This window comes from Microplitis mediator, chromosome 1 (genome assembly GCF_029852145.1).
Source record: "Microplitis mediator isolate UGA2020A chromosome 1, iyMicMedi2.1, whole genome shotgun sequence".
NCBI lineage: Eukaryota > Metazoa > Arthropoda > Insecta > Hymenoptera > Braconidae > Microplitis > Microplitis mediator.
Genome location: NC_079969.1, coordinates 10325353 through 10349495, shown reverse-complemented (window position 1 = coordinate 10349495; position 24143 = coordinate 10325353). Strand labels below are relative to the sequence as shown.

The following is a 24143-nucleotide window of genomic DNA, read 5'->3' as shown; positions in this document are numbered from 1 at the left end:
TGTTTTAAATGTAAGCCCCCGCAATTATCCGTAATAACACCAATATAATAAAGTTAATTTTATCTCACCCTCGACCGTGAGAAATACTAAATAATATATAAAGAAGCATTAAAAAGGGCAATAATAAATATGAACAACCCAAATACAGAGGACGAACATCCAAATACCCTGTGTTTAAACACAACCGCGTATACGACACAGCAAATAAAAAAAAAAATGTATCTATAAAACACCGGTAAATTTGATAAAAATTTTTTATCATGGCTATTTCTTTCCCTCAGTCTTTTCACTGCTAAGCTCAATTACATAAACATTAAACCAGAGAAGAGTATAATAATTATATTTTATATGACCTATGAATCTTGTGAAATGCAATATAATATACAATAGCAACTAAAAATATCATACCGACATTCATCAGTGATCTTCATATTGCCCATTACTGGCATACAGATGATATATATACATATATATATATATATATATATATATATATATATATATATGCAGTCATGCTCTGTATGACCACACAGTGTACTCGTTATCACATCTGAGCACTCGAGTCTCAAAGCACAAGATACAGAAGCGTCGAGGCACTAGCCTAGTGTATACATGATTCCTCATCGTCTAAAATTATATATATATATGCACATATATATATGAGAGGGAGAGAGAGATGGAAACTAATGACATTGAAACCTAGTTCTTAGTCGGTAGTTTCTGGTCCTTGGGCATTGGAAGCTTATATGACAGCTCCAGGATACCGTAAACACTGAAGTGTTATACTATAGTGTCATGTCTTGTTTGAACAACTGGAGTTGAGGAAATAGAAGAGAAAAATACGGGTCTGAAATTGGAAACTAAAATTTTTATAAAAAACTGCGGAACAGATAAAAATTTTCTACAGAAAAGGTTTACATCAATAATATCGTTTCTCTGGTGTTTATTAAAAATTTTATATTTATTAAAAACATTATTTGTAATTTAGTATTTGGTTTTACTGCCAGTTAATAAAAAAAAAAAATCCTGGACCGTCTTGTTAAACATAAAACTCTGGTGTAAAACAAACCTATATTATATCAAAAAGGGCAAAGAAAATAGATAAAAAATATTGAAATAATATCCAAAATAGAGAGTTAGAAACCCTCTGATCCCGAACAATATCCAAGTGAGCAGAGGGCGTACGAGGAAACCGTAGAAAAGAGAATAGAGGTGAATATTTTATGTATATATTTTTTTTTTTTTTTCATGAATTTGTTTTAGAGTGTCGGTATCCTCTTTTACATGTTTCCGCATACTTTTATATCGATATTCGAGTGCGCTGGTGAATCACAGATGATTCCAGTGGCGTATGTAGAAAAGCAGTGGATAGAGTTTTTATATAAATTGTGAAAAGGAGAAAGAAAAGCATCGAGCGGACTCGCGATTCTCCAAAAAGAGAACGCGTTAGTAAATATTGGTTTTCGTAGGTCGACTAGCAAGCATTTTACTCTGTTTCCCACTCGTGCCAGTCTGGTATCGAGTTGGAATCGGAATCGGAGTCGGAATCGAAAGTGCTCACGCGAGCGCTCTCTGACGGTAGCGTCAGTGAACTAGACTTGAGGTAAGCACGGAATAGAGTGGAGCAGGGTAGAGTAGAGCAAAGTATAAACGAGTAGAGGAGTGGAAAGGACGGCAATGGGGTACGTGGCTTATTCGTGCTTTAGATTTTAGCTGGTGTGTGTGTGTTTGAAGCGCTTGAAAGATGCATCCATGCAGTGCAAACGCGTCTATCTAGCCTCCTCTGAGCAGCGAACAGCGCGAACCCTCTTAGCCCCCTTAGCCCCGACGAGCCCGAAAGACAAATTTTCTCCCGAGCGTCGTGCTCTGAAGCGTGATCTACACTTGTGCAAGCTCGTTTGCAAGCGCGAATGCGAAAGCGTCGACAGTGAGTCTAGTACCACTACCACCGGAGCCGCGTTTTCTCATTTGCCCACTTTTATCTAGCGCTAGTCTCACGTTATACGTGAGACCGGAGACCAGTAAAAGCTTCAAGTCAACTGTGCTTTAATACATACATATATTTATTTGTTAAATAATATTTAAATAAAAACCACTATATTGTTTTTTAAATTAAAAACTAGAGATACTATAAATTTTATCGGAAAATTGACTAATATTTTTTGTTTGTAGAGGATTAAATTTGCTATAAAAAATTTTTTATCAATAAAATTGAATTACTAAAATTACAACGACAATTTAAATAAAAATATTTTAAATTACAGAGCTCTCAACAAAAGCGTATTAGTTATAAAAAGGGCTCTCAATTGATAATCATACTCGTAACCTCTTCTATTAATTATTTCCGGGCTTATAAAGATCGTGTCTTGATTCTTGATACCGTTTGTAATCCTGGTATCGAGCGACCCTAGATGGAACCTCAACCCATACCTTAAGCCTCAAGGAAAATCATCTAATTATAACGCTTGAGTAAACTATAATACAATCGATCAGAAATGACGCTAACAATAACTAAAAATCCGCTACCATAATTTCCTCCTTCTTTATCTTCATTCTTAGGTCACTGCTCAATCTAATAGTTATGATAATTTTCTTTACCTTTACCTTTACTTCATTAGATCTGATCGAACATCAAAAGAAAAAATAAAATAAAAACAATGCGACCGAGAGCTCCAGTGAAATATTCGCATTAACCCGAAATCTCTCATCTCGGAACATGAATACTACCGACGAATTTACAGATTTAATGCAGCACAGAGCACACAATTGATGTAACGGAGGTTTTCAAAGCATAATTATTTCATTGCTTCATTGTAAATAATTGAATAACGTGAGCCAGTTGCAATAGTATCTGCGTTAAGCGCACAATAACATCAACAGACAGCAATACACAGTCCACAACAACAGTAACAACACTCGACTGATTTTAATTTCATTTAACTGTAATTTATTTATTTTTTTACTTTATTTATTAACCTACGTTTGATTAAAACAATTTTAATTAAACTCTTGTACTTTTGCTCCGGGTCACAGCTTTTTTTGTTCCGCGGTTTGTTCATTAATATAAAAAATAAATATAAAGAAGATTTTGTGGTAAATTTAGTCCGCTGAAAACATGTATCTTCAAATTTTTCAATAAATTCAACGTTTTTCACATAATTGCCTTTTTAAGTCCTGGGTAATCAGTTTTTTATGTTACAGTAAAAAAGTTACTGGTTTATGGCTTTGAATTTTAATTGTAGCTGAACAAAGGGAGATACGACCAAAATGCATTTAAATTATTTTTTAGGAAATTTAATGCTCTACAAAAAAAGTCCTTGTGACTTTTTTCGTAACTCCAATAGTTTTGATGTTATTTAAATTTAAAATTATTTATGCAAATTTTTGTTCAGTGAAAATTTAAATTCTGAATAAACTATCAAAAAAAAAAATTTACTGAAAAGATTTAGTCCCAATAAATGGGCCTCAATTCATTACCCGAATTAAAAATCAGCATTCGTCCAGAGTTCAACTCGACCCGAAAAATCCTTTCACGTACCCTAGTACGTGGAACAGAAAAGAACATGTCCCACGTACTGTCGTATAAATTCCTCCTCAGACTGTAACCGTTGTGTGAATGTACTCGGTAGACGCAATTACGACGATTAGCGAGCAGAGGTCGTACAGATTAAGTCCCTCCGCCTTTAGTCCGCTACTAAATTTTCCGACATTTTTCGTTTTGTTTTGTTAATTTTATTTTCACTAACATTTTTATTTCCAGCCCACATATTTATATGACATTTAAATGCCAACTGTAATCTCCTCTCATATTTTATATTACCGCAATTTTACAAACTTTATTTAGTAATTCATTAAATATAAATAACACCCGAGATTGCCTTTTTCTCAGTATTTTTTTTTACTCTCTCGGTTCATTTGGATCTTTTTTCCTCAGTAGTTTTTATGGTCTCGGTTTTTTTGCCGCGAATCCGTACCGAGAAATTCATGAAATATTTCACTGTTTCATTTGATGGAGAAGAAAAAATATTAAAAATAAAAGAAGAAGAAGCAGGAGAAAAAGGAAAAGGAGGAGAGAAAAAAATTGAAATAAAAGGTAGTGGCAGAGGTAGAAAATTTCGGAATGGAAGAATAAGTAAAGAAATGCTTGAGAGAATAATGAAAGAGTATTGGAAGCTTTACGCGTTTTGCTGGAAAACCCGCGGAGGTTCAAGACTATTCGGGAAGCTTAATTTCCTCAATACATCACTTGGGGCCAATTAGACTCGCTAAGATATTAAGAGCGAGCTTTTAATCCTGACACTGACCCCGCGGAAAAAGATTTCACTGCAATTTCCGGATTTTATTTAGTTTTTTTTCTATTGTTCTTCAAGTATTTAAAAGTTATTTATTAATAAAAGGTTCAAAGTTTCCAATAGGTGTGTGGTGTGAGGAAGGGGGAGTATGATTCACCGACTCAATTTGTTAATTTCCTGTTTTCAATTTCGAGATATATATGAGCTCTTAATTAAACTGAGGCTAAAGAGTAGAAGTTTTAGTAGAAAATTTTCTCCAAAAAAATCTCGGATTAATTTCTTTAATTGAAAACATTTATTATAAATTCAAATCTCATAAATTTTTTCCAATTAATCAGAAAAATCTTTTTTGAATCTTTCTTTAACTCTCAAGTTAAAATTTTGGATAAATAATAAAAGATTGTGAAAACTATTAAAATTTTTTTTGTTGATAGTTAAATTTTTCTATAAAAGAAAGTATGTGATGACTTTTTTTCATTTTTAAAAATTTCATCAGAGTTTGAATTTAAAACTTGAAAAAATAACGTTTTTGACAAATTACTCCAAGAAATTTTTTTTCAACACTGAATTAAAATTCTGAACAAATGACAAGAGATAAAATGAAATGTATAAGAACTTTTTTTTTTTAAATAATTAAATTTCCTATAAAAAGTTATTAACAAATAAATTCTATCTCCGAAAACAAGTCCAGAGTTTTAATTCCATTAAAAGATTTTCCAAAAGCTTACATTTATATATAACAAACTATTTAATTTACTTACATGTAAATCCTTGTAAAACTTTACGAATAATTAAACTTAAGATTTTAAAGCCATTATAGTCTAGTTACTTAAAATTGTCTCGAGACCTTGAGCTTAACTCTGAGTTTAATACCTGCTCTATTTTTCTGAGTCGAAAATTTTAAATCGCTGGGTATTAAAATTTGAAATACACAGTTACGATTTAATTATCTCGCCAATTTCAAGGTCGGTTTACTTACAGTGAAAACTACCAGCTGGGGATAATTGTATTAAAACAATAACCAAAAATAAATTTATATATATATATTAGCAATAGAGTAAAATAATAAAAGAGAAACGGCAGATGTTTTTAATGTTGTGTTTGTGGAAATAACGGAAAAGGGTCGGAGGAATCTAGGGTATTACTATTGCTGGCTGGTGTCTCTTTCTGTTTACAATGAGTTTATCAGACTTGGACGTAACTGTTAGTAGTTTAGTCTCAAAGAGTCTCGAGACTTGATACAAGATAAAATAGAACTCGAGACTGAGGGAGGGTCAAAAAATAGAGATAACTGAGATATAACAACTTTTATCTTGAGCGAAAATGAAATCTCTGTGCATATCATTGTGCTTTTGTTTTTTTTTTATATTCTGTGTACTTTATACTTAACATTGCGCTTTTTAAACTTTTCCCAGATTCAATTTAGCCCCATTTTTAACTCACAATATCTGAAATTCAATTTTGTGAGATTTTAAATTAATTTTTGAATTAAATTGAACGAGTCGAAATTTATAACTTTTATTTTTTTTTAGAACTGAATTTTCTACAGAAAAAAGTCAGGTTTAATTTCGTCGAATCTCTAAAAATTAAATAAGAATTATAAGTTCAAAATTTTTTATCGATTTTTGAAAATTACTCAAAGTATATTTTTTTAATTCAAATTCTGGATAAATGATAAGAAATATGATAAAATTTATAAGATCCTTATTCATGAGGAATTCAATTTTCTACAAAAAAGTTTAAAACTTTATTTTATTTTTAAAACTTAACTTAAAATTTTGATTTCATCCTTTAAAAAGAAAAATTTTTAAATTGAAATTTTAGATAAATGATAAGAGATTAAATTTCTTATATAATTATCTGTGACAAGTCGCAATTGATTATGAGATTTTAATTTCAGCAAAATTTGGTTAAAAAAAAAAAATTTATGAACGTATGATTAATTAAAAGTTTATTTGGTTATATTTATTTATAGGCGACACAAATTGGCCATTTGACAAGGGAACAAAAGTCAGACAATTATTTGACATGAATTTACCCAAAGCGAAACAAAAATAAATCCCCAGTGTTATTATTATTTAACTTTGTTTTATTTTATTATTGTCATTGTTATCGCCATCGAATTCGTTCTTGTTTAAACAACTGAAACGACATTTGAATCGATTAATGTGTCTATCCGGCCACTGCACAATGCCCATACACCGACAAACTTTTTATTTATTTCAATATTATATTTTATATTCGTTTATAGAAATAAAAATAAATTTTAAATCCAAAAACTGTTATTTTTAAAAAAAAGTCACTAAATTAACTTTTAATTGCATGTACAGATATACTATTCAATTTTCAAAAAAATCACTATAACCTTTTTTGTAGGGTTTTTAATTTCTTATAAAATCATTCCTATACATTTTAGTCGTATCCTTAATACTTTGGGTCAAATTTAAATTCAAAGTTTCACGGAACTTAAAATTTTACAAAGTAGTACAAAACTTTATATGTCGGACTCTAAATAGTAATTACACTTAAACTATCTAATCGCACTTACAATAGAAATTATAAAGGCCTAGATTGTAGAGAATTAAATTTCCTATAAAATTGTTTTCGTGATATTTAGTGATATCTCTGATAATTCAGGTATCTTTTGAATTTATATTTTAAAATATTTGCAAATAAAGTTTAAATAAAAAAAAAAACAAAAAAAAATTGCAAACAAAGAACATAAATAATAATAAATCAAAAAGATATATTTGAAATGGTATATAAATTTCTAAAAGTTCTCGCTCGACAAAGTGAAGGAATTCCGTGACTAGCGAGACTCGACTCAAGGATTCAGTAGCAAGACAGAGGCGACTTTGAATCGACCGAGATTCCTTGCCAGCGGAAATTAACTAAACTAAAGAAAGAGGCTAAATCAAAAGCTGAAGGTAAAGTCTGTCTGTATAGAAGTCCATAGTAGTCAGTAGAAGGTAGTTGGTAGTATGTAGTCTGTCTAGAAGGATAGTTTGCAAAAGGGAGTGAGATGAGATGAGAGTCAGACCCGGGAAGTAAAGGAATAGAAGACGAAACAAAAGCGATTACTAACGAATTCGTTTGGGCTCAAGGGAAAAGCGCGGGATGCTGGATACTGGGTGGGTCCAGAATCTAGAGTCCGGGACTAGAAGCTGGAAGCTAGAGGATGGAAGGACTGGCAAGACATGAAGGGGTATGTTAAATCTTGTCTTGTTTCAGCTTCTTGTGACATCTCCCCTTTATCTAGTGCCGAGAGCTGGAGATAGCTGAGCTTCTCTGTCGGGAGCGCCTCCGGGTAAATTCCAGGGGTTGCACTGGGCGCATATTATTCACGAGCCGGACGGATCTCGCGCGAATTCATAAAGCAGCCCTTTGTACAGATACCCACTTTGGGTATGTCGACGCTCTTTATGCAAATTTCACGGGCCGCTGCGACTTGCGACCCTATCATCATCACGGGGAATATATGTATTTTGCTCGGGGATACTGCGAGGTGATGCTACGACCTACTGTGACCTTATTTTCATACCTAACTATTTTTTTTTAACCTGTATAATTAATTTTTCAATTTTTTGTGACGATCCGGGGGCGGTATTTGCATATGAAACATGTCAAGAGACTGGAAGATTTTTATTTTAACAAATTTTATATTAAAAAAGTATCAGATTATATTATCTTCGATTAAAATTCGAATTTAAAATTTTTATATATTCTTGAAAAATTTTTTTTCAACATTGAGTTAAAATTATAAATTAATAATACGAGATACGATAAAATTAATAATAACTTTTTTTTAGTGAATGAAATTTTCTATAAAATACGACCTCAACTTTAAGTATATCTTCAATAATTGAATCACAATTTTAATTTAAATATCCCGAGTAAAAATAAAAATAAATTTTATTTAAAAAATCTGTCGACTTTGATTGATAAAAAATCAATTTTTTCAAATTATTTTACCCGATTTTCAATATTAAATTATTTATAAATAAAATGTCAGGTTTCCAATTACAAAATAACCGCGTGTTAAATGCAAAATTTCTTTCGCCATAAATCGTAATATAAAATTTAAAGTAAAATAAAAAATACATGAGCCATTACTTTTAATACAAATTCACATCTGAAATTTAATATCGCGTTGACACGAGAACGAGAGACGATAAAAAAGGTTTCCCAGAGAAAATAAAAAAATTAGTAATTTATACACGTAAATATGGATATATTTTATGAGACTTATTGCTATTTTATAAATATATATATATATATATATATATATAAAGGTAGATATATAATGTAATATATATATGTATGTATGTATTGCACGTCAGTTAAAAGCGGCGAGCACGTTTATATGTGCATATATATAAGCTGTGCGAGTTGCGAGCTTTCAAAATTACCACAACGCTCGGAGATGCATGGAATTTTTGTCGCGTGTCTTCCTGGATTCATAGAATTAGTTATGGCGCCACTGTGTATGTAATATTAACTTTAAGTGCTCGACATGACACACAGTCAAGGTTAATGATAAATAATTATTTATGGGGTTAAAATAAATTTTTTAATTTTATTAACATCTAAACTATCAGACTTTATTATCCGTTTTTAGACAATTATGGCCTAGTAACAAGAGATACGGCTAAAATGATAAGGACCTTTTTTGCAGAAAATTAAATTTCCTATAAAAAATATTTATTAAAACTTTTTCATATCTTTAAAACTTTAGCCACAATTTAAATTTTAAGTTATTAAATTATTCAAAAACATTTTTTCAATTCTTTTAATTCAAATTTTAGGTAAATGATAAGAGATATGATAAAATTGATAAGAACTTATTTTTGTAGAGAGTTAAATTCGCTATAAAAAATATCTACGATGATTTCTTGATATCTCTGTAATTTTAGTGACAGTTTAAATTTAAATGTCTAAAAAAAAAATATGAAAAAAAAAAGTGTTGGCAATGTTGGTCAGTATTGAAACAGCGGTTGGTGGTATGCGTGTAAACTGACATCAAGAAGGGCAACAAAAAGAATGGGGTGATTTTTACGGGTGTTGAGCAGTGAAATTGTTAATGATAGGTCACTAAGATCGCTGGAAAGTAAAGAAGCGTAACGAAATGCCCTGAGTTAACTTAACTTATAAAACATCTCTTGTACTACAAGGAATATAAATAAAGTAAAATAAGTCGAAATAAAATAATAATAATAAATAACCAAGGGTAGGAAATAAATCTAATGGAAGTAAATGTTTTAAGTGTAAATATTACATTTTTAAATAAATAACCCAAGAAAATATTATTATTTAATGTTTTTAATTTATGGATAAGCTATTTTATTTTACATTAAGGCTTCTCAGAAGTTCCAAACCAACGTTCATTTACCTATTTAATATTTTAAATATTTTATGTTTGTCGACTGTTACATAGATTTAAGGGCTTTTAATTTGAGAGAGATTTTGATTTTTTTTCTTCAAGTCTTGACATTTGAATGCTGACTCATTTATTAAAAATACGTTCAAGTCATCTAATACTTTTTGCAGAAAATGTAATGCTCTATATAAAAAGGACCTTATCAATTTTATCATATCTCTTATCTTATCATTTGCAAATAATTTAAAGTAAAAAAAAAAATTCTTCTTCTTAACTTTGACTAAAAAATTCTAAAATAATGAAGTTTATATTTACGTTATTTATGCCAGGCATTCAAAAGGTAAATAAACACAAGACAGTAAACCAAAAATAATATTCTCAGGAAAATTTGCATGAGTTTAAAAAACTAATAGCTCCCTCGCTTCCATATAAGTCTAGACTGAGCATTTACGAGGACCTCTCTGGGTTCGCTTGTCCAGATTATTTTCAGCCGTAAACCCGCGTAATCCCGGCAAAGTATTCAACATCGCTCTCGACTCTTCACGGTAGATATTCTGGACTCGGTAAACTGACCCGCAATTGAAGGTAGTTTCGCTCTCACCACCAATCCTCACTCACCAAGACACCTACATGCATATATACATACATACTTGTATTTCACAAACACTTTTCTCCAGTCTTTTATTTATTCGGTTCTCATCCTCAACCTCAGTCTCAATCTTAGTCTCAACTGACGCGATAAATTTTATCTGAATTTAAACAAAAAATTTTTACAACTCTCAAGTGAAACATTATCTATAATTGGAGCAAGTTTCCAAACTTGATTTTAATCCGAATCGTAATCGTAATTGTTTTTAAAATATTTCCCAGATAGCCAAGAATTTTAATGGCCTGGAACTACAACCTTGAGTTGGAGAATGTAATACCCAACGATTAAACATGAAATATATATTTTTTGTTACAGGCTTAATACCCGATTCTAACGTTTGATCGAGAACAATAGGGTAAGTACCAATAATTTATCTGATTTATATATATATTAAATGCGTAATAGAGAGTTAATTGGTAGCTGGAAATAATTTAATAGACATAAAAGTTAAATCGTTATAGTCTAATGTAGTGTCTCAGGGGTAACATTAAATTGAGCAGGTACTTTACCAGTCATTAACAGATCTGTTAACTCATTAGTGCGTTTGAATAGTTTTAACTGGTACCTTACGCATAATATGTCCATATTTAATCTGTAGGTTCATGTATGCCGAACTACCGAGTAGAGTCCCGAGTCCCAAGTCCCGAGGGCTCGGCTGATTTATTTCAATTGATTACGATAACGGTGAATTATTGCTGCTGTACATAATTTATATTGAATTGATAATTGTTAGATAAAAAGTTTTTAATCTGGGACGTGGAATAAGGGAAATCTAATTCGGATTAAGGGAGAGGACGATAATAAGCATGGGTAATGTCATATCTTTTATTTATTACTGGGAACAAGATAACTTGTTATCTATTGGTCGGAGGCTATAAAGTCACTGGACCTTTTTTGTAGTGAATTTTATGGTGTACAAAAAAGATGTGAGTCATTTTTTTGTGGGGTTGATTGTTTTGGAGATATCCAGTGGAAAGAATTGCTGGATTAACTTTTTTTATTTTCCGAATTATTTTTTTTATTTTAATTTTGGTGATGGCTTAGTGAATATTTGTTTTAGGTAACAAAGCAATAAGGGCTTTTTTGTAGAAAATTAAATGGCGAACAAAAAATATCCTCATAACTTTTTCCTCCGCTCAACAGTTTCCGAGCTATAAAAAAAAAGTAAATAAAAAAATAAATAAATAAATAACATAACCCCAGACAAAAGGGTTTTACAGCTCCGGTATTTTCCCATAGCATTTAGCTTGGTCATATATAAAAATTTGCGATATAAAACTGTTTAAGTATTTTCCCAACAAGTTAACTCGGAGTTGATCTCTGAGAAACGTAGTTTGGAATCTCGTTAGGAATGGTCAGTGAGTACAAAGCAGCAAATGCATCCAGCAAATAAACTAATGAAGAAAGAAGAGTAATCGGATGTGGTTACTCTGGCGTTTTCATAGTCATAGCTAAAGCAACAACAACAGCAAAAGCAACAGCAAGAGGAAGAGTAACAACCATTGGTTAAACTCTTAAACATCTTATACTCAGCAATGTAACCCTTGCAGTAAGCTTGGCTTGTCCAGCATCAGCAGCTCAGTGTAGTCCTTAAGAATGAGCGAGAGATATTACACTCAGTGGCAGTGTAACGCGGTAGGACGGTACGTAATTAACGCCTCATGTAGATCCTATCGGTCGAGTCCTGCGTATATACATACTTGGATTGGTGGCAAAGGGACGAGCGTGACGAGCGGGCATGGATGGGTGATGTACGGCCTTGCGGCTCGGTAATGGAATATTATTATCACCCGGGATATCGACTCCTACGTGTCGAATTAGCACGCAGCGCTGGCTCCAAGTTATCTTCTCGGATCACAGCATGCCTATTAACTACTATATCCAAGGAGAAGACTAGTCACTTTACACTCTACACTCTAGAGTCTTGGATGGTTATTCATAGGGGCAGTCATCTTGGAACTTTCAGCAGGCAATGGATAAATAAAATCCCAGATGTTGGACTGGAATGGCCATCAGATACCCGTACGACCCAACAACTATCCCACTCAGTTCACGTGTAGCCAATGTTATAATGCCTCGGATAAACTCGTTGAGGTTAAATTAATGGCAGCGTTGCTTTAGGAACCGGCAGGGCATTGAGACAATACAAAGCCGACGGGTTGCTAGGGCACTAAAAGGCCAGGATGACGAGCGAGCTCGAGCGATGTTCGTGTACCAGTTATAGTAGTGGTTGTAGAAGCTGTAGCTGTTTAAGCTGTAGCCGTAGGAGCCAGAAGACGCTGGTCCAGAGATGACAGGGGTTGGAAAAACCCATTGTGTTACGACTCCCCGTGAGTTTGTCGTGACTTCTTAAAAAGTTATAAAAGAACTGGCTGAACAAGGACAGGGATTGAGATAGAAGGAAGAGCCCCTTTCTGATCCGGCTCGGCAGGACGTTATCCTTTTTTCATCTACAATGTCTTTTCTCCTTTTTTTAACCGCTCCCGTCTCGGGATTGATATCGAGGACGTTTTTTCACCCGGATCCGGAAGCTGACGTGTACGCGACACGCATTGCTTCTACCAACAAAACCATCAGCATTCCCAATGCCTGTCAGATCCTTCAAATACGCAGCAAAAAATACCGTCTACATCTTACCACAATGGAACAAACTTTACACTGTAAAAACTTCGAAGAGGGCTTCAACGGCTGATGGATATTAATTCCATTTCTGTGATTACTTATCACTGATCACAAATACAACTAAGCTTATCATTGAGCTGTTCGCTATTCAAACGGTAACTCAATTACTTAAATATCTTCCGCACACGCAGAGGTTGTGTTATGTATTTATGTATGTATGTATGTATGTTTGTGCAAACGCTAGAAATCTTCGCTTCACTGAACCCCGGAGACTCATTGCCTAATAATGAACTAATGCAGAAGACAACTACACAGTTGGTAGTCTGCAGTATAGTATCGTTTCCCACGACGGGATGCAGTCAAAGCATCCAGGTAGCTCAATAAACGTAATCGGGAATCCACTGTCTCGGATATATTTACTTATATGCTTATGTATGTTGCCGTCTATCTATTAGCCATTTGCTATTCGCCATTCGCAAATGCCTTGGGTTGTGTGCGCCTAGACGATAACGATATGAGAGAAGACTGACTAGCAAGAAGGAAACATGAATTTCTTTAATTCGACAAACGGTATTTTAAAAGCGTACTTCTTTGGATCTTTGTTGCATTATATCAAATTCATGTGTACTAGGATTACCTTGATATTCTGCTATTACTCTAGGGATGAGGAATATGCTTTCTGAGGTGATCCTGAATGGCTTTGAAGAACGATTTATCAAAAAAAGAAGGGGAACCAGCTTGATTATTTATGTTGTAGTTTTGAGATGGTGAATATATAATAATAATGATAACGCTGGTAGTGACGGTGATGCTGATGCTAATGGAATCAATAGCTGCGTTTAAGTGGTAGTACGGCATTTGATCCCTTCGTAACGATCGTCAACTTTGAACTAGTATGTGTTAGACGGGATAATTTTGCCGATAGATAGATAGCCGATCGTCTATTTCCATCAAAAGCTTAACTTGCTCAGCTGTTTTAATACACATTATATTGGTGTTTAGTTAAATACAAGAGATGTCGGTTAATAGAAAAGGAAATTTTATAACTTTATAATAAAAAATAATAATTTGAAATAAACTAAGTAAAATTTTGTTTAGATAAAAAATCGTAAAGACCTTTTTTTATAGAGAATCAAATAACCGAATAAAAATCTAAAAACAATAATTCTAATACCAATAAATAAACATAATAATTGGCATAATATCCACAACAATCGTAATTAATCGAATCGATGATCAATGACAGATTTGAACATACAACAATTATATGAATGTATTATCGATGTCGGTAATGGGTATGCAAAAAGTTCTTTATTTAGTGGTCTTGTTTCACTAGGTACAATCAACTCGCGGTGCACACACATACACACATTGAACTAGTAGACTGTTATAGTAACAAGTGGTGTATATGCATAGAAACACGCAATGTGGCTAGGCAACAACTAGGTGGAAACACGCAAGACAGACACGACAGACGGATAATGGAAGAATGTGTTCCAGTCGCATTGTTTATTATCTGTACATCTAGAAAGAGGTACCTAGAATACTGTGGCCTCTACTGGTATACTAGGCATTCTCGCTTTGTATCCGAAGGAATCCTTGTACCTAGAAACTACAGCCTCTGTTCTTTCAATAGACACCGATTCCGACTTTGGCTTTAACTCCCGACTTAAATTATTTCCGAAAACACTTTTATCATCCAACTCAAGTCACTTAATCAACCACATCTTCATATTAGAAAATAATTTCCATTCTATCATGCAGTTAGCATTGACAATTAAATTGTTGGTATCCCATGGGTTCGTTGGGGTTGATTCAATTAATTTTTAGTTCCATTAGTTGTTTCAGCTCCTGCACCCACTGTCCTAGGATCCGCCACGTATTCGAGTCCAGGCAGCTCGGGGGTATGGGCAACCAAATGAAACAGGGCCACGTTTTCCCGTTCGATAGTCGCACAATATGGCGAGGCAAAGCAAGGCGAGCGAGGAACCACACCTACCCTACAAACACAAACACACATCAGGTCTCTGAACGTCGAACGTGGAAAACCCTCGGCGTAAATTTAGAATCTGGCTGTCTCTTTTCTTAGCCTCGGGCATTCACCATCCAGTCTCCCATTCCCTGGACTCTTTCCCCGGAGTTCGGGCCATTCGTCTGATCCGTGACCAAACATATCCAGACGAATGAGAGAAATTCGTTGACCCGTGATATACTTATGCCAATATTTACACGGCACACTATAAAAATGAATATCCCAGAAGATTCTAAGCTTTTTCACTATCCAGTTCCTGGTTCAGAAGCTCGTCCAATAAGAGAAAATATTTTTCGTAGATAAGAATTGTAATAAATAGGTTTTATTATTTATTTTGGCGGCTTAGAATTTTAATAAAAGTGAATGAGATTTGATGCAAGTTGCGGTTTTAATTGGACCATTTGCTGCCGATATTGACCAGCGAGAGTGGAGTTTCAGCTGGACCACTGGCGTGCTTGGACAGATGAGCTGTCGAGTTAAATTCGAACGAAAGGCTATTGTGGATGAGGATGATAGCAGCGAGAATGGTTACGAGGATATAGAATATCGACTAGCTAACCTAAACAACGATTTTACTTGCCCGCGGAAGTGGAATGAGAACTGTGACGATAATTGTGAGCAACTATCCGTAAACAACACATTTTAACGGCATGTTGACAATTGAATGTGTCACGCGTCTGTTTTATACGTGGGTATTTATACTGTTTCAGTTAATATGGACGAATTGTCAATTATATTTGTTCGAGGACTTTGCTGATTAATTGCCGTGTAAATATTTAAACGTTTGGATTTTGTTTTACTGAGTGCCAGAACAGGCGTTTGAAGGCAAATATAACGATGTAATGAATTAAAACGAGTTTATTCCTCCTCGAGGAGAGTTTGCTAGTTTTTTGCTGTAAAATTTTTTAAAAATTAAATTTCTGCCAATTATCGGGAATATGATAAAATTGTCCGAAACTCTTTTGTAGAAAATTTAATCCTCTACATAAAAGGTCTGATGCATTTTTATCGTAACTCCAATTATTGAGCCAGAATTTTAAATCAAAGTCGTCAAACATATTTTTCGCAGGAATTCAATAAAAATTGATTATAAAAGTTTTAAATTCAAATTCTGACTTAATTATTTGAAACGATAAAACTGTCGAAGGCTTTAATTTTACCGTATCTTCAATAATCAATCCAAAATTTTGAATCTTATTGAAAAGTTTTCAGAAATGTTAGATTTAAAAAAATTAGCAGGTCTACTCAATCTCTAAATGACATTACTGAACAAGATTATTTATTAATATAATTGATCTAGTACAATAAAACAATAAAAACAGGTTTGAACAAAGCTTGGAAAATAATACCGGGAATACTTGGGAGAAATTTAGCATCTGGCATTCTAACACTTTATGCATCGCCGAGTCGACAATCATCGGTGCACGAAGAAACAACGAGTATAAACGACGGGAGCAAGAGATCTATTATGGAGTCTGGCGCTCTATATCTCCAGCCTCTTTAGCAGCATCCGCGGTGCGAGAGAGGAGACACTGGTTGGGTTTTCTCGTGGGAATTTGTGCACGCGGACCAGCTGGACGATCGGATCCAACTCTATGTCTGTTTCTCTTCATTCCATTCCATTCCTCGGTGTTCTTCGTCCTCCAGTGAATGCACTCTACTCGCATTCGACACCACGTTGGTTCAACAGTATCTACTCACTCTTTCCTTCCCTCCCTCTTACGATGTCTCCAGCTCACTATTCACCAGCTCCCAAGGATACCAAAGCATAACAGTCAACATAATATTCAAAAGACACTACTTGCCATTCCGAAGCATCACCAAAATTTAATTTATTCACTTGCTATCTGCTTCTGCTTCTCAGTCGTTAACATGACAAATCAATATGATAGCGAATAACTAGGATCGTGAGCGTTAAAATTTTCATGTTATGACCAACAATATTTGGATTCCAGCCAAATGTAGGAGGTTCTGATAGTCAGTGGTCAGTGTGAGTGCAACCAAAGGAGTGTTGGGTGGCACAGAGACCCACAGTTCAGCACATCAACTATCCAGACTGTAGTCTAGACTATTACTACTATTGGTTACTACTGATACTACTACTACTGCTGCTGCTGCTGGATCCGGTGACCAAACATCATTTTATTCCTCTCGAGAGCCCACGTTGCTCTCTCTGGCGCTCTGAAGAAAAATCCTTACTTTTGACACAGGATGTACGTGCATTCCACAAGCTCATGTTAAACCAGAATCCCGGCATCCAGGCTAACCCCATTACCCGTTTACACTTTTTTTTATTTACGATGAAATCCCGCGCTGCGATTTTATTCCTCAATGCCCTGCTCCCGCTCGACGTATCCTGACTGCCAAAAAAAAAAAGTGTACCGTGTTCTGTCGTTGAAGAATATGAGCTGATTGGATTTCAAATGCGGAGATTAATGGATTGAAAATTAGTCGTCTAATCAACTTAACGTAATAGCTTGGTGTTTTATAACTTAATGAGAATTTGTTTCTTTTATTCGATATTATAAAAATTATATGATTCGATAACTTATTATAAAAAATATTATTTCGATAAATAATATACTTTCATACTTTTACCCTATCTAAAATATATAATCCATCAAAGGTAATAAAAATTACCAAAAAATTTTCCTGTTAAAAAGCCAAACAAAAGGTTATTTAAACTAGACCCTGCACCCTACACCCTACCTTTAACGAGAATCACCGTATATAAAATATAACAAAGCACCGATGGCCATAAAATGAGCGATAAGAAGATAAGAAGATAAGGCACCCGATGAGGAAAGAGGAAGTAAAAAGTTAAAGATACAAAAGACAGAGAGGACGTAAGATCTTGCAGCCTCATACCAGCCGGTTCACTCTTTCGTCCAATCCTTATTTACTTTTCATCCGGCGTCTCATTTTTGTACAATCTACTTGAGAGAGGTGGATAGCAGTGGGTTCGCCAAGTCTGCCACTCGAGGTTCTCCATCTCAGCCTCAGTTTCAGCCTCAGCTTCCACCTCAGTATCCACCTCCACTACTGACTCCCTCAACCTCAGTCTCAGCCCCAGCTTCTATACACTAGCAGCTTTCAGTCATCTACTTTTCACTCTCTTTTTCATTTCACCATTACGTCCTTCTTGTCATTCTTTTTTATTATTTTTACGCCGGCGTACTCATTCCCCATCTCCATCTTCTTTTTTGCAGACTCTTTTCTCGAGAGATCACTCGACTCGCCACAAGAAATAATAAAGCCAGCGGGTTTTTCATCTTTTTTCCAGCAAACGCACGTGACTCGTTGTTACTGTTGGTGTATTATTGTTGTCTATCTTTGATGTCTATCTCCTCTTCTTACTCTTGTTCCCTCTTACTCTTTCTCATTCTTCTCAAGCAACGCGATATCGAACAAGAACGCAAGAAAAGGGAAACGGATCAATTTAACTCACTGTCCTCTACCCTCTGGCCTCTTCCTCCTCGACTATTCTCATTCTCATCCTTATCCTCAGAGCCTTCTTTCAGATACTTTTTGACCTTCGGAAACTATTTTATTCGTTCCTTCTTTTACTCTACTAGACATACCAAAGCTAAGAGCTCGACTTTTTACAGAACGAAAGAACGAAAGGCCCCTGTACTGAAGTCGCTAGAGTTCGTCTTGCCCAAGTCACGTCTTGACGGAATAGATGCAGGAACTTTGCTATCAAACAGCTAAGGAATACTGTTATATTACTTGAACAGACAGATATCAGACGCGTTCACTATAACGCGGAAGCTGTCACGGCTATTATATCATCACAACTCAGAAAAGACTGGGTTTTGTTATCATCATTTTTATTTACGGTAAACTATTTGAAGTTTGTTAACAAGCTCGATTATTTATTTGTTTATTGTACTAGCCGAGACAAATTTATGCATTAAAAAAGTTTACATTCAACGAGAGCTATTATTTTTTAAAACTTAATTGGGAAATATGCAAATGGATTTCGAATGAGAAAATTTTTTCTTTGATTTTAAATTCACCAAAAATTAATCAAGACTTTATATAAATATACGAAATTCTAATTTTAAACTTCCGTAATAAAATTTCATAAAAAATTACCAAAAATAATTATTTTTATTATTTAAATTAAAATTGTAGATAAATAATTATAAATTCGACAGATACAGCGTATATTTTATCACTTATCAAAAAACTCATCACAAAATGACAAGTAACACGAAAGTTATGTACAAAATAATTCTACCCAGCGATGTGAGTCAAGTGGAAACAGTTGCCGGGATGTGGTTATAAAGCTCGACGTGCTAAAGCATGATCGGTATTCACATCACCTCCCCCCTTCCTCTTCCCTCTCCCCTGTTTGTCTCTCTCTCTTTCTCTCTTCTGTTTCCTCCCAACCCTCCAGTCGTAACCTTTACCCTCTTTATCCGTATCCCAGTACAGCAATACAGCTACTGGTTCGAATATAACCTAAACCGAAAACCCGTTGCGCCGGAACCCCTGTCAAAAGTTTCTGAATAGCGAGTAAAATAATTTGGTGGTTCGAATTGCGAGCGTATTCGTAATCTCCTTTACAAGTATGTGTTTATGTTTGTTCATATATATATGTATGGTGTGTGACCAAGCCTAGTGTAGATCGGTGTGTGTTGTCGGTATGCTTAGTATTAAATGTGTTGGTATAAACCCAGGGTAGTAAAGTTAAAAGCAAACCCAGAGTTCGAACAGCATGGCAATAACGAACGCCACAACTTTCCTCGATTCACACTGGAGAATTATTGGTAGCGCTTTGCATCCAATTAAAGGGACTATCGTTCTGGATACCGTAATCCATTGGTATCGTTATGTGATCTAACTGCTCTTATATAAACATTTTTTCACCTTTACCAGCAGTCTTTTATGCGAGTAAGCTTTTGCTTGTCCATTGACACGCATGATGACATCTATTGCGGTGATAAAATTGTTTTTATCATGATTTTTATTGTACAAAAGCGATATTACATTAAATGCCGAACCGTCGCAATTTTTAATTCGGCGTTAGTCATGGCAACTTGAGGCTGAGAACGTAATTATTAAGAGGATGGTGGGAAAGATCTAAGTGTCACATAAAATATAATAATGAATTTAAATGGATACCGCGGAATTAACTTGGATAATTATATAGCGGGAAACTGACTCGAGTAATCTAGATTTTTAAACTTGAGAGACTTAAGTAGGCCGTGGAACTAGAAAATTTATTAAAAAAATTATCCTTTTTTAATTTTTTTTTTAATGATTTTTTACTGAATTTGCGAAAAAAAATATAAAATTGTTGGTTGCATTTAAATATAATTCCGGGTAAATCAATTACTTGGTGGCATATCAAATAATCTAGTCTAATTTCAGAATGGTTTATTTGTCAATTGACATCCAGTTTTCTCTTGGACTACTTGTCATCCTTTAAAACTCAGTAAAAACTGTGAAATACTAATTAAATAAATTATTAATAAATTAGCATACTAACGAGTTATAAGCAATGATTATTGGTCTGGACGTTAACGTTTTATTTCTCAAACTGATCAGTTGGCACAGCAGTCAGTCAACGTAGAGATTTTTCCGCGATGGTAATCGAACAAAATATTGTGGCATCGGCCTCGGCTCGTACTAGTTCCTCCTACTTAATCTTATTCCTCTTATTCTATCCAGCACATAAAGCCAGCGAAGCTTAAGCAAGAACCCTCGGGTTCTTTGACTCTCTTCCGCGTCTCTCATTCTATCATCCTCGGGTTATTTATCCCCAGCTGGAGCTGAGCTCTGGTACCTGTTAGAGATTACTACCATCTCATTTTATTTATTTCAACTCAATCCGTACTGCAACCTGTTTTATCTCCATCCCTTCAACTAAATTCCCTTCTTTTTCTCAATACAACCAATCATCTTACTCATAATAATAATCATTTCTTGTCTTTACACTTTTACCCCAGGGAATAGCATACACTTGCTACAGTATCATCTCAACTCCAAGTGTACTGATTAATGTAACAGTTGTATTGACTATTTACTATGTACTCTTTTACTGTTTGCTATTTACTAGATATGTATGTATATATTGTCCATGTTGCCGTCGTGCTCGAAAAGTTTCTCTAAAACTTGCTAATGTATGTGGGAGACCCGGTGTTTCTCGGTGGACCCGGTATCTGTTATATGACCAGTCCAGGTCGTGACCCACAAGCTGCCGTCTACGTACCACAGCTCCGCCTCTTATAGAATCTGAGTCCTCACGATCTTTCTACCGCATGTCTATCCATCCTCTGTCCACTTATTCTATCCTTCCTTTTCCTTATTTTATTTCCATTTTATCCTATACCACAGACACGGACATTCGTTTCCAACAAATCGAATCCTTTTCCTTGACTCTGACCACAAACTTCCATCGATTTTCCTATTTAGTCAGTCTGTTCCTACCAGTTGTCCAAAATTAAACAGAAATTCACAATAAAAAACCATCCCTTTTATATTCCAACTCGTATCGTTTTATCAAACTTCTTATAAAATCCGAATACTGCTGGCCAGTGACACAGATGTCGCGACAATAAATTTAACGCACACATGTCCTGCACACTAAAAAAACCAACAGCTTGTCCAGTCGTTTTTATTTATTATTTTCTTTATTTCCACTAGTACCCTTGCTGAGTTTTTTTCTTTCTTTTAACAATGGGCAACGAGTGTTAAACTTTCCTAAATCTTAACGGGTTTTTAATTATTTTTACTCGATATCAAATTTTTTTAGGTTAGTTGATGTCTACTACAGCTTACTTTTCGGTAATTTAACTGATAGTTACATATTTTATACATATATATTAAAAAAAAATAGAGTATTTTTTAAACTGTATAAAAAATATTGTTCGATGTGACGGTTGAATTGCGATGCGCCCTTTGACGATGTTTTAAAATTCTGAAATATTTTTTAGATATTTGCATTTAAACGTCAATTTAGTAGAATAATTGTGTTCTGACTGATTTCGATTGATTATAAAATTTCAAGTAGTAGATCTGTATCTAAAACTGATATTATCGTCAGAAAAGTTAAATAATATCGAAATTTACCATTAAATTAACTTTTACCTTAAATAACTTTCAACAAATTAGATTTGTCATGAAGTGATAAGAGGCTTTTTTTGCAAAGCATTTATTTTCCTTCAAAAATATGTTTGTTTATTTTCTGTATGATGCATCGTTGGCTAGTTGTATAAATCAGAAGACGCAAATAAAATTTTTCCCATGTTATTCTGATGTAAAATATAGAAAAGTGAGATGCGCCCTCTTTCAATATTAACATTAAGAAATCAAATTTAACAGACGTATTTTTATACCTGAATGAAATTTTAGAATCTGTTTGTAAGAAAGGAAAATAAAATATACGTGTGTGCGAGTATGTGTAGTGAAGAAGTGGATCGAATCTGAAAAGTTCGTTAACTAGGCCGAGGACGTAGTTATTGTTCGACTAGAGTTTACACGCCCTAGGAAACCTCCCTCAGACGGAGAAAGCAAGGAGCAAATGGATGTGATGCTGGAAGCATCAGCTTCCTGACATATTTAACGCTATTGCGCTTTAAATAAAACGCCGCTTCCTGTTTAGTCTTGCGGAAAGGAGAAAAGAGAAGAAAGGAGAACAGGGAAGGGAAAGAAAATGCAGCGAAGCGTAAAAATAAATGCGACACTGGGAATAATATTGCAAACATCCGGTAGCGGCAATCAACGGGGGCCCGCGAGTCAGCTAAAGTTGGTGGAGAGACAGAGGATTAGATTTACGAGATAAAGTGAAACGACGCGAGAAAAGCTCTGAAAGACAAATAAATCAAAAGCTGTAGCAACACTAACAAGATGAAAAAAATGACATTTGTGTTTACCTATTGGAAATCTGGTTAAATTAACTTGGAAATAAATTTTATTTCTATTTTTATTTCATTGGGGGATTGGGCTGAGTCTGGATATTTAGATAGTGATTGACGATTTAGATAATTTATAATTTATAGTTTTAAAAGAAGAGGATTTTCGGGGAGAAAAAGCTCAATGAAATAATTCATTTTTTATTAAGTCGGATAGAATTTTCCGGTTGCTTTAAAATGGGATTCTTTTATATTCCAAGATGGGGAATCGGGACGTAGTAAGGGAGAACATTTTTCACCACCTGCCGGTTGATGTCAAGACGCTTCGGGAATAGAGAAGCGAATAGATTATTGATTAAGGTGCTCTTGACTGGAGTGAGTGAGTGAATGAGTTTGCCCTGTCATCCTCCGGCAATTTCGAAAATCCTAGAGGGCTTGCCAACGGATTTAGTCCTCCTTACCAGCTATGCTAAATCAATTAAGAGCGACATCTTTACTGATAAATTTCTGACGTAACATACCCCCACGATTTTCGTATTGACAATTCTAAGCGTGCTGTAATGGATCTTGTCGATTTTCGTGTTGACAATCGTGAGTTCGTGACATAACTGATTCAAGACTAGGTAATGGAATAGTTTGTTTGAAATTGTTATCAAATTTAGCTGTTAAGTGAGTAATTGTAGACACGCGATAACTTGTAATAGATATTGCAGAATTGGTTAAAGCAGTTAGGATTTAAAAGGTGGTTGTTAAAATGGATTTCTACCGAGGGGAAGAGAGGAAGGAATAAAAAAAAAATTAATTGATTCATTGTAGACATAAGACTAGGTTGTTGGTGCACCTAAGTACAAGTTTCCCACCGGAGTTGCTCACGACTTGGTAGCACTATAAGTTAGGTATAGCTTGGATTTGAAATCTTAACCAACGTATACATGTTGCCCGTAATTAATACAAGTTGTAATCCATGTGCATTCCGGTTTAGTGGTGGGACATGATATTAGAGGCCAGTTACTACAGGAAGGTGTAGAATCCTTTCGAGATATAAACAAGAACGAGTGGAAAGAGGAAAGGGAGGAAGGGAATCATGAATGTAGGTAACTAACAACAAGAATCCAAGAGGCCCAGAAGCTACGGCAAACTCTAGATAGAATCAACGCTGAGGACGGCCAGGAGCTGGCTCTCCATTTCCTGTTACACTTAATGGAAATTCAGACCGTACGTTCCCCCGTCTAATCTCGGCAATTTCGGTCTTCAAATGGGCTTGTCCTTGCGCCATATGCACATTACTTGGGCATGTATGTATGGGTTA

At 34.6% G+C, this 24143-nt stretch overlaps 2 protein-coding genes across 3 annotated transcripts in view; one reads left to right on the top strand and one right to left on the bottom strand.

Annotated features, from left to right (window-relative positions):
• The window catches only part of LOC130677536 (autophagy-related protein 16-1-like), a 193613-nt gene that overhangs the window by 80342 nt on the left and 89128 nt on the right, over positions 1–24143 (bottom strand). The gene's annotated exons all lie outside the window — the stretch shown is intronic.
• Positions 1–24143, top strand: part of LOC130677521 (uncharacterized) — a 120877-nt gene that overhangs the window by 27489 nt on the left and 69245 nt on the right. The window contains exon 2 of the mRNA XM_057484308.1: positions 10634–10673. The gene's annotated coding sequence lies outside the window, so the exon portion shown is untranslated. The remainder of the gene's footprint in view (positions 1–10633; positions 10674–24143) is intronic.